Source organism: Prionailurus viverrinus, chromosome A1, assembly GCF_022837055.1.
Source record: "Prionailurus viverrinus isolate Anna chromosome A1, UM_Priviv_1.0, whole genome shotgun sequence".
NCBI lineage: Eukaryota > Metazoa > Chordata > Mammalia > Carnivora > Felidae > Prionailurus > Prionailurus viverrinus.
The window spans coordinates 53,814,092-53,830,755 of NC_062561.1; the positions used below are offsets into that span (position 1 = coordinate 53,814,092).

Below are 16,664 nucleotides of genomic sequence, written 5' to 3' on the forward strand. Positions count from 1 at the left end.
TCATGATCTCGAGGTTTGTGAGTTTGAGCCCTGCATCAGGGTCTGTGCTGACAGCTCAGAGCCTGGAGCCTGCTTCGGATTCTGGGTCTCCCTCTCTCTCTGCCCCTCTCCTGCTCATGCTCTGTCTTTCTCTGTCTCTTAAAAATAAATAAATGTTGGAAAAAAAGTTAAAAAAAATAAAATAAGTGTTCTATTTCACTTATTCATCGGAAGTTAAAGGAAAATATCTTACATTTTAAATGTCATACTTATTTTGAAATGAATATCAAAAATGATTGCAAAATATTTTAGTGCAATGAGATAGTAGCCTACAGTATTAATCTATGCAGTTTTTTTTTTGGTCTCCCCTGTGACCCCTACCATGTGCCCCTCAGCCAGGCAGCAGGGAAGGTTAATATTAACATTTCTCGGTGTATGGTTATTAGAACAGCAAGGCGAGGACTAATAAGTAAGGGGCTCGACTAAAAAAAAGTGAACGTTAGGTTTCATGTTCTCAAATAACACATTCATTGCAGGAATAGCAGTTGGAAAGGAAAAGTTTTTTGAGTTGTAGGAAAATCAGTGTCAAAACTCAGAACTCTGGAGAACTGAAGTATATAAAATATTATGCCACAAAAACAAGGTAGAGAGGGCTATTACACAGATCCAGGTAGCCCACCTACCAAGACTAGACAAAGTTATATCTCTCTAGGGGAAGAAGAGAGTAAGCAAGGAAAGCCACGATTAGGGGATGAAAGGAGGGAATGAAGGACTCCATGCAGGAGTGCACTGCAACTCTTGTTTCCTTGGTGGGAACTGGGTGACAGGCAAGGTTCCAGATTTCTCCTACATTACAGCATGGGTCATGATGTCTAGGCAAAGTGGCAAAGAGAGCATCGAAAGCCTTACCCTCTCCCTAAGATGGACACAGAAACAGGCAGAGAGGGCTGTTGAACATATGGAACCCCACAGTTAGGACATGAGTGATGCAGAAGACCTGCCAAGGAGTTTAGACTGCGGGCCAGGTGGGACTATGGCCATGGGACTATGGACTATAGATGTCCCACATTAGAGACCAGTGAGAATGAGGACCAGCAGGAAATGCCAGGATGAGCAGATGACAGCTGGGCCCCGAGGCACACCTGCTGCCTATGCCTGGATGTTGTAGATCTTTCTGTATCTTTGATGCAATGTTGGAGAAATAGAAAGGGGATGGGAAGGGCATTGTGAATTGGCCAAGGAAATTCTGCCGGACTAGCATTAATTTTATGTCATCAGTGAAACGAGGGCTCGAGAAAGAAAATAAGTTTAGTTATAGAAAAATAGATATGTTTTTGCCTATCTGAACTCGCAGGCTATGAGATTCAATGTCTCTACATAGTTATTAGTACAAAGACCTCATCAAAAATTTATATCAGAACCTGGCATATCCAAATAAAATTAAGCATCTTAAAATAATCACATGTAAAAGGTTAAATATCAACCCTTGGAGAGAGATTTTCATTTTATAAATTCATTCCATCAAAATGTAATGAATTTGGAAGGGGATCTTGCTCAGTTTCCACAGTGTTCTTATGACATAAATGTCAGCGCTGTTACAGTAGTTTCCTTTGTGGAAAAAAAATATTGTAACATTTAAACTAAGTTTAAATGAGGACTTTGATTCAGGGGAGTCAATAGGTTAGAACTTTGCCTTTTCACTATTAACCTGAATCTGTATCTGGTTCTTTGAGAAGAGCTTTCTGCTTTGAACATGGAGGTGCTCTTCCAGCTATCATGGTTCTTTTTTTTTTTTTTTTAAGTTTATTTATTAATTTTGAGATAGAGCACGAGCAGAGAAGGGGCAGAGGGACAGGGAGAATCCCAATCAGGCTCTACCCTGTCAGCACGGAGCCCATCCTGGGGCTCGAACCCACGAAACCGTGAGATCATGACCTGAGCCGAAATCAAGAGTTGGAGGCTCAGTGACTAAGTCACCCACGCGTCCACCAGCTATGGTGTTTCTGCAGTCCCATGGACACAGCTAATTTGTCCAAAGGTATACAACTGACCTAGGCCGGGCCAATCAGATTCTGTTCCAGAAATTCAGAACTTAAAAACAGAGACTAGGAGTTTTTGGTAACTGAGACACTGGAAACTCATGTGGTGAGGTTCCCAGAGCAGCCCTATGTGGATCCTGAAAGCTTGTTTTTCATCAATCCTTGAATTTCATCAGCTTTTCTAAAAACATCTTTCCATCAGTTTTGCTTAACTAGATTGGTTTCTAGTCCTTAAAAACAAAGGGGTCTAAAATCCTACTTACTTATAAATTTACTAGAAACCATTTAGGCAACAAGGCCCTACTCCAATGACCTGGGTGAAATCAGGTCTTGCTTGGGATGCTGGCCTCTATTTTCCTGACTGAATACACATCTCACGTTAACAAGTGTTCTTCCTGAAATCAGCTCACAAAGGTTGTTGAGGCAACCCTGTAAAACTTAGCCCTTGTTCCTGGAGTCTTTTTTTAAAGAGAAAAATAATTTTCTGTGTTCATCTAATTTATTCTTAGATCATCACAATTACTTAACAATGGCATGTATGCACCTGTTGGGTACTACAGAACTTCTCAAACCTTGGAATCAGATTAGACACCACCACCCTTGTTTCCTGTTCTAAATTGATGTTTCCAAGTCATGCTTGCTTATTTTTTATCACAGCAATCGCTGACAACTCAGCTTCACAAGGTATGGTGTTATGGAAACAAATATAGTGTGATCTCATGTTAACGTTGTGAAACTAATTCGAATGAGCTGTTTGTCCACTGTCCGATAAATGGTGCTGTATTTCTCTCAAAAATGTTAACAGCCTGGGGGCTCCCATTGTGACTTGGCCGCTGTAATTCTGTCAATTTTTTGTTTGTATACATTTTGAAGCTAGGTCACTGGGCATCTAGTATTATAATTGTTAAGCTTCTCATACTGGGTTGGATGCTTTTATCATTCAGGAAAATCTGTCTCTCAAAATGCTTCTTGCCTACATTGTTTGATAAGAGGATTTCCGAAAACGTGTCTTTCTGTTTCAGCGAAACTGTTCTTGACAGCATTTGAAACCTGTTCTAGAGAATATTTATATGTGCTTCCTGATGAGAAAATATTAGGGCTGCTTGAAAGTGAAATTAAGATTCTGGAGTACTCTTTTCTGGCTTATTCCTGTTGATTCTGTAAATGTTATTTAAAATAATTCACACCGAATTTTAGAGAGCCCTAAGTGGCCCACACACCCTTTTGCACAGGTCTGCTCTTTGGAGTCCTGCTCTGTCCCAGGGAGTCTGCCCACTGGAGGAAACCTCTCATCCCGGCCAGCACCATGACTTTTCATTTTGCCTCCCTTCCCTTTTCCCTTGGAGACCTGTAAGTGTACTCTTTAGGTCGAAGGGAAGAAACTATGAATGTCTTACTCACAGTTTTACTTACAAAATTTAAAAGTCCGCAGAGTGAACTGTGAGCTGCCCATTTCCCATCAGACATGTAAAGGGCTTGCGTGTCCCTCTTGTCCTTATAACAAGAAAAAGCTGAACAAACTGAAAATCAAGACGTGCACTTAGATTTCTCAGAGGATGCAGGTCACAAGGCCAGACATTGCCTCAAGTATTGAAGAGATAGGTGAACACAGAGAATTACAGTTTAATGGGAGCAGAAGGCAGTCCCAGGGTAGAAAAACTTACACTGATGAATTTCTGGAGGCTTAGTGCAGATGAGCTAGAGAGTTAAAATCTCTAGGAGGCTCAGTTTTAGGAGTCTGCCATGCTTTTGTTAGATTTACCTCCCAGTGCCCCACCAAGTTCTCAAGGTGAAAATCAGAGAAAAATCTGGTGTGTCTGGTGGCAGGAAGGGGTAAGGTCTCTTTGAAATCTGCCCAGAGCATTCTGTTCTTTTGAACAAAATCCTGCCTGCTGGAGACATTATTTATCAGAGGCTCCCTGACTTAGGGGCAGGGAAACACCCAACTATACCTCCCTCTAGCCTTCCATGTGGGAGAAGAAAACACCCAACTACTGCCCCCTCTAGCCTTCCTGTTTCATCTGAAGTTGAGGAGCATGTTTGAAGATCACATCCCAGGGGCACGGGCTCACTAAAAGGTTGAGACCTGGTCATAGGACTAATAGAATACTTCCCCTCTCCCCACCTGTTACTACCACATGGCCTGTGCCTCTGTATAATAACTAGGGATTGCAACAGAAGGGACTGTCTGCCTCAGATCCTATGTAAGAAGGAGTGTCTAGGGAAACCCACAGACAACAGGGGAGACAAAAAACAATGAAGGTAGAAGGAATTTTAGCCTCTGACACCTGCAGCCACAAGAGTAAACACAATCTGACTTCTATACAGACAAACATGAAACCTCGCACTGACAGCCCACTTAACTGTGAGTTGCCTTGACCCAGGATCTGATCACGCAACCTCAGATGAAAGTAGGAGGCCTTACCCTTCTCAGAGAGTCAAAGGAACTCTGTTCTCTAAATAAAAATATTGCAGTATTTGCAAGTTCCTAACTGGCCACTTGACAATATTCTCTTTATTTTGCAAATAGTTTTTTTTTTTAGAATTTACATATTGAATACTATGCAGGGATATTTATAACCTGCAATGCATAAAGAACAATAGTAACTAGAACACGTGAACACCTGTCTCCTGCCACCAGGCCTGTGAATAGGATAATCCTAGGGCTCTTCAAGGCCTAGTGGATACTCCTGGACCCTAGCCTTCTACCTGTACCACAGGGAAATTCTCCTGGACTTTGTATTTGTCATCCTCTTGCTTTTCTTTATAGCTTTTCTGTAACTTTAAACTTTTATTCATTTTTTGAGAGAGAGAGAGAGAGACAGAGACAGAGAATTTGTGGCAGAGGGGCAGAGAGAGAGGGAGACACAGAACCTGAAGCAGGCTCCAGGCTCCGACCTGTCAGCACAGAGCCCGACCTGAGGCTTGAACCCATGAACCACGAGATCATGACCTGAGCCGAAGTCAGATGCTTAACTGACTGAGTCACCCAGGGGCCCCAACTTTTCTACAACTTTATAACCAAGAGATGTTTTTTAGTTTTGCACAGTTTTGGACATTATATAAATGCAACCGTCCTAGGTGGATTCTTCTGCAGATGTTTTATCAATGCTGAGATTCATCCATAACAATACATGTGGTTGTAGTTCATCTCTTGATTTTCTTGGCACTAGTTTCTCTTTTGTTAAGGTGTATTATTGTTCTGTAGTTTGGGTTGAGTCATTAAGGACCTATGTCAGCCTGTTATTATTGTACACTTTCATGTATGTTTTATATATATTTATTTTATGTATATTGTCCACTGGTCATAAGTATTTTCCCTTTTTACTCCCTCCCATTCACTCCCATTAACACATGGGGCTTGGGCCCGATAGTCTCTCATGGGCTCCCTTTCTTCCTCTGTGACTACAACATTCAGAGGCAGGAAAAGAGAGAGGCTCCCCCCAGGTGTGTTTTAAAACCTCTTCAGAAGCCCCTCAGAGCCTTCCCTCACATCTTTTTGCCATTCCTAACCCGTTCACTGGCAAGAGCAATATAATTATGATGGCCGAGGCTAACAAGATGGAGGAACAGCCAGCTTCCTTGAAGCATACCGCCTCCCCAAATGCAGACTGAGGTAACACTCTCTCAGACAGAAGTGAACAAGGGGAAAGAGAGCACTTGCCACACAACCCTGCCGCCTCACAGGGTGACAGTGGAGATGAAATGATGGGAGACAAGCAAAAGATGAACAAATGATGTAAGAAAAACCAAAAAATATAAGATGCCATTAGATTGAGAAACTTAAAGCATAAAATATGTTATTTCCTAAGAAACTACTATCTTCGCAGTTTTCAAGAATAACTATGAACAAAATAAAAAATATTATTTTTATAGGTGTGTTCTGAAAAACCAGTATTTGAGATGTGCCTTATTTCAACAACTACCATCCAGGACACAGTGGAATCCAGGGTCTATGAGATGAAAGACCCTCTAAGTTCTGGGGTCTTACTCTTGTAATAGAGGGTTGCTGGCATTCTGTTAGATTTGTAAACTGAGGTGGTAGACTAAATTTCCTGTTCTTCTTGGGACGCCTGTGTGGCTCAATTAGTTAAGCGTCCAACTTCAGCTCAGGTCACGATCTCACAGTTTGTGAGTTCGAGCCCCGTGTCGGGCTCTGTGCTGACAGCTCAGAGCCTGGAGCCTGCTTCGGATTCTGTCTCCCTCTCTCTCTATCTGCCCCTCCCGTGCTTATGCTATGTCTCTCTCTCTCTCAAAAAGAAACAAACATTAAAATTAAAAAAAATAAATTTCCTGTTCTTCTTTGTGACTTAGGAAAAATAAAACTTAAGAAGGAATTTAATAAGATACTTGAGGCTTAGGTTTTTATAAAGGAGTATCTTTCCTATAAACATTGCCACATTATTTTAAAAATCATCTTTGAATTTAGATTTTAACTTTTTTTTTTTGTCTAATATTGTCTTGAATGAGAACATGGTTGACAAGACTCATCCATTTGAAGTTTTCTAGGAGAGATTACATTGGCTAAATAATTTGGAGAAATTAAAGGCTTTATATTAGATATAGTAATTCTATAATTATTAATTGATAACCAAAAGATCATTATATTAAGTATAATAAGCTTTCTAAATATTTATATTGTCTTCTATCTCTTAAGTTAGAACTTTGGTAGCAAGATATGGTTTAAATATTTGATTTGTGTTACATATAAAGATAGAAGTTATGTCTACTGAAAGTGACTTTATATTGTGGAAAAAGACATTTTTGACACATTTCTTTTACAGTTTACTTAGGTCTGAGCTTTTGGGCTTGAGAGCATTATGGCCAGTTTTATAAATCTACAAGGCATTTTGATGCAAGAGTAAAGAATGGAAGTAATATAAATAAATTTATAACAGAGTTTTATAAAAGCGATAGCTGGGAATGAGGCATTGTGGTAAAACTGAGCAAAATTACACACCTTGTCCACATGCTGTGTCCATTTAAAATTGGAGATCATAAAGAGAAGTAAATCTTTTCTTCTGTTAGGTCCATAAGTTGTTGTTTTGCTTTTTTATTTAACTTTTTTAATTAAAAATTTTTTTTGAATGTTTATTTCTTTTTGAGAGAGAGATGGAGTGCAGATGGGGGAGAGGTAGAGTGAGAGGGAGACACAGAGTCCAAAGCAGGCTCCAGGCTCTGAGCTCAAAGTCGGCACAAAGCCTGATGTGGGGCTTGAACCCAAGAGCCGCAAGCTCATGACCTGAGCTGAAGTCATACGCTCAACCAACTGAGCCACCCAGGCGCCCCTGTTTTCCTTCCTTCCTTTCCCTTCCTTCCTTCCTCCCTCCCTTCCTTTTTCTTTCTTTCTTTCTCTTTCTTTCTTTCAAGTGAAGAGAGGAGGTAGAGAAAAAGAATTACAGAGAAAAGATCCTGAGCAATGGTAAGAAGGGGAGAGAAAACAATAAATGTCAAAACTCAAGGAATTTTGTGTGGTGAGCACAAAGTCAAGGGTAGTGTGTAATGGGGGAAGAGCCTGGAGACTCAAGCAGGGGCCGATGATGAAGTCCTAGTGGGAGACGAGGGAGACAGAATAGCTCCCCAGGAGAGGGGACAGGGGATTCCTGCTGGATCATTTCCTCGTGGGACAATGGGTGACAGAGTTAAGATTCCAGGTGGTGGCATCTCTGGGCTGTAGCTGCAGGCCAGCTTGCAGAGGCTGAGCAGGTGCCTTTAATCTTCTCATTTACAGAGCACAGTTTTCCAAATTATAGGACACTTACATAGGGTAATCATCTTAAGTGGTGTGTGCATGAACATTTTTTAATCATTGTGTTCTACAAAAAAGTATCTCCATAGTACAATTGGGACCTTCTGAATGTTATTGCTCATGCATAAATTAAACATTTTAAATAAAACGATTCGTGTTTTAATTTATTATTTTTTTTAAATGTTTCATTTATTTATTTATTTTGAGAGAGAGAAAGACTGAGCAGGGGAGGGGCAAAGAGAGAGGGAGAGAAAATTGCAAGCAGGCTCCACACTGTCAACCCACTAACCCTGAGATTATGACCTGAGCAGAAACCAAGAGTCCCATGCTTAACGGACTGAACAACCCTGGTGGCCCTGAACACTGAAACGTTCCTAATGAGAAAAACTGTCTTCCAAAATAAGGTGGACTTGGACAGTATTACATTATGTCTGGCAAGGGGGAACCTATGCCATTATCCAAACAGAATATTTTGTGTTCCTACATACTAATGTATCATCTTTATTAAATCACATGAGGACACAAGTAAATGTCCTGAGGGATCCAATTCCCAGCCTAGGGGACTTAATAAATCAGAGTTCAGATCATGAGGCTCTTAATGGACAAAATTAGTACTCACTTTGTGAATCATGGTCTTAATCTGTGTTTTCTCTCGCAGATACTAAATTGTTACTGTGGCGTCTGCCTCCAGCGCAGCCAGTTAGCTACCAAAGGAGGCACCCCCGTGCCAAGAACGCCCCCTGCGGACCGCTCAGGACACACTTCCAGGGTGGGAGGGGCGTGTAAGAGTGGAAGCGCAGGCCCGGGGCTGCAGTGTTGGAGGAGGAGGTCATCCAGAGGACGTGACCGCTGGTTGACCCAGAGCTGGATTGGTAATCAGAAGTTCCCCACCCTTCCGCTCTCCGTGGAATGTACCTTCCGCCCACCAGTTCCACGGCGGGGTCGCTTTTCGAGGGCACAGCCTTGAGGGCACAACGTGTTGTTTAGACCGTCTAGATGGTATACGTGGCTGAACCCCGTTAAGGCCTCTATAAACGGTCTGGTCTTACGGCTGCTGAAGACAAGCCTCGTAAGTAGGCTTATTTTAAAACTGTCCCCCTTGCTTTTTAAAAAACTGCCGCCTAGCAGCCTGGAAGGGGGTCTGCCTCTTTCTTCCATCTCTCCTACCCCTCCCTCCACCAGGCCAGTTTCAAATTTCAGCGCGGAAGCCCCCACCCTAGAAGAGTCGTAGGTGGAGGCAGGAAGTAGAATAGGAGTGACCAGCGGCAGGGGGAGAGGGAATGGGCCCTTACTGCTTAATGGGTGCACGGTTTCGGTTTGGGGTGATGAAAAAGCCCTGGAGATGGATGGTGCTGATCACTGCACATTATTGTGAATGTACTCAATGCCATTGAGCTGTACAGTTAAATATGGCTAAAATGGTAAATTTTATGTTAGGTCTCTTTTGCCGCAATAAAAGAAAAAACCCCTAAGGGCGCCTGGGTGGTTCTGTCGGTTAAGCGCCAGACTCTTGGTTTTGGCTCAGGTCATGGTCTCCCGGTTCATGGGTTGGAGCCCCGCGTGGGGCTCTGTGCTAACAGTGTGGAGCCTGCTTGGAATTCTCTCTCCCTTCTGTCTCTGCCCCTCCCCCGTTTGCGCGCGCGCTCTCTCTCAAACATTAAAAACAAAACAAAACATAGACTTTGTATTAATTGAGTGAAAAATCACTAAGGCGGTCACATCATACTTGCAGTCTTACAGACTGCACCTTTACCACTGGGCCTCTGAGACAGTCTTGCCAGAGCTGAAGGTCCTGCAAGATCTTTCAGGAACTTAACTCTTTCTACTTCTCAATTTACCCCTCTCTCAGAGAGACTCAGAATCAGGCCTGCGCTGTGTAACACATACCAACCCTCATTCTGTATCTCTTCTCTTCTCCGGAGCTTCGGTGCACTGAAAACATAACTTCTTTTTCTTTTTTTCTTTTTTTTTTTTTTTTAATTTTTTTTTTTTTTCAACGTTTTATTTTTATTTTTTGGGACAGAGAGAGAGACAGAGCATGAACAGGGGAGGGGCAGAGAGAGAGGGAGACACAGAATCGGAAACAGGCTCCAGGCTCCGAGCCATCAGCCCAGAGCCTGCCCAGAGCCTGACGTGGGGCTCGAACTCACGGGCCGCGAGATCGTGACCTGGCTGAAGTCGGACGCTCAACCGACTGCGCCACCCAGGCGCCACTGAAAACATAACTTCTGACTCCTTCTTTAGCTACAGTTCTGGTCGGTACCCTCACTGGATAAGCCTGGAGACCGCATGCCCATCAGTTCAAGTAAATAGGGGCCCACAGGGACAGGGGAATTGCTTCCTGATTTTGGATACCAGTTTCAGCCCGGAAGTATCTACTAGTGTAAGATATATATTATATATTATAGTATAAGATAGATCATATTATTCTGAAATGAACTTTTTACTTTGTGTTTAATCCCCTTACAGGAAGCTGGTGGAAGGGAGGGGCCATGTCTTAACTGTGTATGTTCCTAGGGCCTAACTCTGTGCCAGACACATAGGAGTAGGTATTCAGGAAATTTGTGCAGTTAAATTAGGGATCTTCAAGTCAATTAAACCAGTTAAACTAACATTTAGTAAGTACCTGTATTAGTCATCTATTGCTGTGTAATAAATAACCCCAGATTTAGTGGTTTAAAACGCTAATAATCATACGCTACTATTTACAGTTTTGCTGAGTCAGAAATTCAGGGTTAGCACAGGAAAGAGGGCTCCATGAGGACTAGGTCCACAGGCAGATGACTTGAAGTCTGGGGACTGGAATCATCTGAAGTCGCATTCACTCCCATGTCTAGTGCTTGATGTTGGTGTGAGCATGTCTGGCTTCTCCACGTGGCCTGGGCTGCTTCCCAATATGGTGGCTGAGAATCAAGGGTAAGCATCCTAAAAGAGAGAAAGAGAGAGAAGCTGAAGCCATATGTTGCCTTGTCTGACTCAGAAGTTACACAGCATCATTTTTGCAACTTTTGGAACAGTTGCAAGGTATGCCTAGATTCAAGAAAAGGAAACAGACCCTAGTAGAGGTGTGTCAGTCTCACTTGGTAAGAACATGTGGGAGGGGTCATGTTAACTTTGGCCATCTTTAGAAAATACATTTGCCACAGAGCTTGTAATGTGTCAGGGACTGTGTCAATGCCTTTCTCTAGGCTTTTTTTTTTTTTTTTTTTATGTTTATTTTTGAGAGAGAGAGACAGAGAGAGTGCTAGCAGGGGAGGGGCAAAGAGACACACACACACACAAACACACACGAAGAATCCAAAGCAGGCTCCAGGCTCTGAATTGTCAGCACAGAGCTGGACGTGGGCCTTGAACTCACGAACTGCAAGAGCAGGACCTGAGCCGAAGTCAGACGCTTAATTGACTGAGCCACTCAGGCACCCCTCTAGGCTTTTCTTTAGAGTATCTATTTAAGTTCTTTTAGATGATTAAATAGTGATCAATGAAAGCAACATTCTTTTGCTCTCATTCTTCTACTTCATGTTCTCTTAAGTCTAAAAATGCAGAATATAATTGGTCATCGTTTTCATTATTCAGGGTTGATTTACTTATTAACTTGTTTTTTGGCGAGTATTTATTGAGCACTCACTGCCAGGAAATAATGTTTGGTGATAAGGGGAGAGGTGCACAACACAGAAGTGGTTTCTGCCCACGTAAAGACTGTGGTCTGGTTGGTGATGGAAGAAAGCCTTGTACCATCATTTTATCCATGTGCAGAATGAAGACTGAGTCAGATAATAGACTCATAGATCAACAAGGGTATCATCAGGGCCACCATTCTTAGTAGGCCATGTTGACCAGATAGCTGACCATTCTAATTTTAAAGCTATCCAGGATATAAAAGAGGAAATTTCTGATGATAAAACCTGATGGCAATTCAAGCTCAATTCTCTCTTGTCTGGTTTTCTGTCAAGCCACAGAAGTGGTTAGTTCTCTCCTTATAAAAACTTGTTATATATTAAGTAATTATTATCAAGTCACTTAACAGCTCTTCCCTTTTCTAGCTAAACTTCCTCAATTTTTAAACTTTCCCTCATGGGGCCATTGTTTATTCTGTAATCATTTTATTATTTTGTCTCGTTTCTGTAGGGAATCTCAAACTGTATTTTGAGTAAAGCCAAGAAGCCACGGGAGTGAAAGAATAACGTGTGGGCTCCAAATGCATTTCTGTGAGTACACACTGATAACACTGACTTTTAATGCGACACCAGCTTGTAGCTTAGAGTTCACGGACTCTTCTTTTCCTCTTCTTTGCAATGTGAGTTCCAAATCACATTTGTAACCTTGCTGTAGTTTCTGCTTTGTTCTTAAATGACCATGTTTACCACCACCATTGGAATTAACACTTTACCAACTGAAATAGGGTCTGGGATTTTATTTTCTTATTTTGATACCTTAAATAGTTTAGCTTTTTCTCTGACCTAGGGTTGAATGTTTGAATCTAATACGTTTAGACAAACCAGTTCTAAACACCCTTGAACCTGGTTTCTTTCATTCCGCAAATATTTATTGAGTACCTACTATGTGCCAGGTGGTGTGCAATGCGCTAGGGGGTCAAGTGCCCAGCAAAAGCTGACATGGCGCTTGCGTTCTCAGAATCTAGTGCTTGCCAAGGGAACTAGATGTTGATTGAATTGCAGACCAAGAAGATGCCTGCTTAACAAGAGGTAGAACTGTGTGCTCTTATAGAAAGTTGTGAGTTGGAGCTCAGAGCCTGATATTTTAGTTAAATAAACTTTTAATATTTGAACAGTTTTAGATCTACAGAAAAATTGAGAAGATACTACAGAGCGGTCCCGTATACCCAGTGCAGTTTCCCTATTATTAACATTTTACATTAGTATGATCTGTTACAATTAATGCACCAGCATTGGTACATTTTAATTCAAGTCCATAATTTATTCAGGTTTCCTTAGTTTTCACCTACTGTCCCTTTTCTGTTCCAGCATCCCGTCTGGTGTACCACATTACGTTTAGTAACCGTGTCTCCTTAGGCTTCCATAGGCTGTGATAGTTTCTCAAATTTTCCTTGTCTTTGATGACCTGGAAAATTTTGAGGGACACTGGTCAGGTGTTTGTAGAGTGCCCCTCAGCTGGGATTTGTCCAGTGTCTTTCTCATGATTAGACTGGGGTTATGGGTTTTGGGGAGGAAGACTATGGAGGTAAAGTTCCATTCTCATCACATCAGATCTAGGGTACGTGCTATCAACATGACTTATAAGTTGATATTGACCTTGACCGCTTGTCTGCGGTTGTGTTTATTAGGTTCTTCATTGTGAAGTTATGCTCACCGTTCCATGGCAGCTTCTTTGGAAAGAAGTCGCTATGCACAGCCCACACTCAAGGAGTGGGGAGTTGTGCTCCACCTCCTTGAAAGCAGAGCGTCTCAGTGGATTATTTGGAATTTTTCTGCATGACAGATTTGTCATTCCTCCTCCAGAAAGTTTATTTTATAATAGCTAGCTTTGTTGTTGGTTAGCCACGTGACCTCTGGCAAGTCGCTTTGCCTCGATGAGTTTGTTTCCTTATCTTAAAAATCTGTCTTCTTCACATAGAGTTTTGAGACATGGTAGGCCAAAATGCTTTGTGCTTTATGAACTGTGACTATAGGAAGGACTTGATGATTGCTTCTCTTAGTTCAGCTTTCTTGTCCCCCCTGTGACAGCCTTTCCTGAAGGTTATCTACGCGTGCTTTCTGCCTAGCTGTCAGTGGAATGGCCACTGGTGGAGGGGGATCTGAGGCCTCAGGGGGCAGTTGCTGGCTCTGGAGGGACCCACAGATCCCAGTAGGGAGTCCTGCATTGCTTTCCATTTCTTCTCTTCCTGCCAGGGAAGTTCCTCATCTGGGGTGATTGCTGTGGTTAAGATTACCCAATATCGCTGTTTTAAGGCTGCTAACCAGGTCAGAGGGATGAGGAAGAGAAGGGCTTTTTCTAATCAGGTGACACGAAGAGAGCCCAGAGCATTTTGGTCCAAGGATTTCAGTACCCCTTGCCTACTCTTTCCTCTCTTTGCTTCTCTCTCAGTCTCTCTCAGGAGTATTTTTGGTTTCAGTTTTGTGCAAGTTCCTAACACAGTTGCAGGTTGTGATTAGGATGATTGTCTTTATACAAGACACTTGAAAGTCAGGTTCAAACACAGCACATGCACGTTCTTTGCAGAAGATGTCAAGCTTGTTGACTGGAAGCCTGCCTGCCAGAACAAGATCCTTCTGCGAACACCAGAAACAATCTGCTATTGTCTCCTGGGATGAAACGGTGCCAATAAAGAATGAAAACTCTGAGCCAAGAGGAGGAATACCGCATTAACTGCTTCACCACTAAAAGTAATTATGGGAAGGGAGAGACGGGGTAAAACCCTCTCCTTTGTTTTTAGCTTGCAAGGACACACAGAGCACAGATGTGACCAGAGCAAAGCCTGCTGTGTGTCTTGGCCCAGTGGAGAGAATGGTTCACTCCTGTGTGTGCACTGATCAGGGTCAGAGCCCCTGCCTGCCTTCTGAGCACACTTGATGCTGCCGGTGGAGAAAGCCGGGCACCCCCTTAGTTTCCTTTCTGCTTGGTTGTCTTGGTTCCAGAAGCTGTTACCACAGGGACAGGCCTGTGCTGGGGCTTAGTGGGAGGGTGGGGGGAGTGTGCATAGCTTTAAGGGCACCATAAAAGAAGAGGATAAAATGCAGCATCCATGGAGGGAATCTGGGAAGAAGAAACGAGAATGAAAAGACCAAAGAAAATAAATTGAATTAGGTAATGGGGAGGCTTATCTTGTTTTTTTCTAATTGTTTTATTAATTTTTTTAAATGTTTATTTTTGAGAGACAGAGGAGAGAGAGACAGAGCACAAGTGGGGGAGGGGCAGAGAGAGAAGGAGACACAGAATCCAAAGCAGGCTCCAGGCTATGAGCTGTTAGCCCAGAGCCTGACGCGGGGCTCAAACCCATGAACTGTGAGATGGTGACCTGAGCCAAAGTCGGCTGCTTAACCAACTGAGCCACCCGGCTGCCCCAGGCTTGTCTTAGTTTTATTAATTCTTTGATTTGTGACTGACTGAATATGGGGACAAGAGAAGACAGGGGCAGGGGGCTGAAATTCTCACAGCCCCTCTTCCATGTTCATCCCTAGCCTCTTATGAATAAAAGTAAAGGAATATTAATTAAATCTTTGTGGGATCTCCATTTTCTTCCATCCTACAGTCCTGGTCAGCAGCCAGCCTGCACTGCAACTCCTAGAAAACTCTCTGCTGATGTTCTGAGCCCCCTGCTCTTCTCCTGACCACAAAGCCAGTCTACCCTAACGCCTGTCCTCGCACAGAGTTCAGCTTTACTTAAAAAATTCAGGGGCGCCTGGTTGACTCAGTCGGTTTAGCATCTGACGTCAGCTCAGGTCATGATCTCACAGTTTGTGAGTTTGAGCCCCGCGTCAGGCTCTGCACTGACAGCTCAGAGCCTGGAGCCTGCTTGGGAATCTGTGTCTCCTTCTCTCTCTTCCCCTCTCCTGCTTGTGCTCTCTCTCTCTCTCTCTCTCAAAAATAAATAATCATTAAAAGAAATTTAAAGGCTGTGCAACAATTCAAGACTCTAGGAGATTTGGGGAGGTACTGGGTTCATGTGAGTAATCACTAAGTGTAATGAATGAGCCTCTGGGATGGCAGTCAGATTTCCCTGCTATTATTCAAGGTCTCTCCACACACATGTCTTCCAAGGAGAAGCCCATTTCTGAGTTACCAAGATTCCTAGCTGGGCAGGGCCCCATTCTGGTTTCAGGCACTACAAGTTTGTCTGTGGTACTTTGTGAATGATCTGTGGTAGAGGTGGAGGGGGGAGGGGAACCTGCCCTTGTTTTAACATTGGTTTGATAATTTCGATACCTGAATCACAACTGCGTCTGTTTCTATTTTGATTTTTTAATCGTAGTTCTCCATCTGGGTGTGCCTGATAATCTTCCAGGGAAGTTTTATGAAACATTGTAGAGGGTCTAGATGATACTCTCTTTGGAGAGGTTGTTCTTTGGTTTCTGGAAGGCAGTTAGTGGAGATCACCTTAATCCATTAGAGGGAAACCAATTTGAGCTTGAGTCTCCCTCTTATAGGCTTTGACTATTTAAGGTTTGCCCCCCCTTTTTTTTAATGTTTATTTATTTATTTTGAGAGAGAGAGAAAGGGAGGGGCAGAGAGAGAGAGAGAGAGAGAGAGAGAGAGAGAGAGAGAATCCCAAGCAGGCCCCTTACTGTCAGTGCCAAGCCCTGTGCAGGGCTCAAACTGGACAGTTTGCCTGGGCACTTCCACTTTGGTGACCCTGAACTCTTATTATTATTATTATTTTTCCTAGCACAGTGAGACTCTTAATAGCTCTGCTTAGTGTTCCAGCCACTTAGCAAGCACTTTCTGGATCAGCTTCTCTATCTCTTGGCCAGCACCACAGACAAATGGATGACTATCCAGAGGAAACATGGGTCAGACTATCAGGCTGATTTTCCTATGGATACCTTCTGTCCAGGATCTTTATTTCTTATATCTTGGGTTTCTTGATAATCCTGACCTCCCATTTTTGACTCTCCTGTTCCATCAGACTGCTAAAAGTTTTGCTCAGTTTCTCTGCATCTCAGCAGCCACTTTCTGCCCACCCTCTTGATTAACTTTTCTTCTTTCAAGGATCTTGATCTCTTCAAGGAGCTACTTTGATAGTTTTCAACACATTAAATAGGTGTGGGTGTGGGTGTGTGTGGGGGGGGTGGGGGATGTGTGTATGGTCCTGCTTGTCTGGTTTTAAAATTTTTTAATGTTTTATTTATTTTTGAGAGAGAGAGAGACAAAGAATAGTGTGAGCGGGGGAGTGGCAGAGAGAGATTGAGACACAGAAT

The 16,664-nt window shown here is 42.8% G+C and overlaps 1 long non-coding RNA gene across 2 annotated transcripts; it reads left to right on the forward strand.

Annotated features, from left to right (window-relative positions):
• The first annotated feature begins 2,535 nt into the window (after positions 1-2,535).
• LOC125172499 (uncharacterized) lies at positions 2,536-14,095 on the forward strand. Of its 2 annotated transcripts, none has more exons than XR_007154741.1 (4): positions 2,536-2,702; positions 8,426-8,836; positions 11,896-11,975; positions 13,969-14,095. It is a non-coding gene; the product is annotated as an uncharacterized LOC125172499 (long non-coding RNA). The 2 variants fall into 2 exon arrangements; XR_007154742.1 differs by having other exon boundaries at positions 8,426-8,639.
• Positions 14,096-16,664: the final 2,569 nt, after the last annotated feature.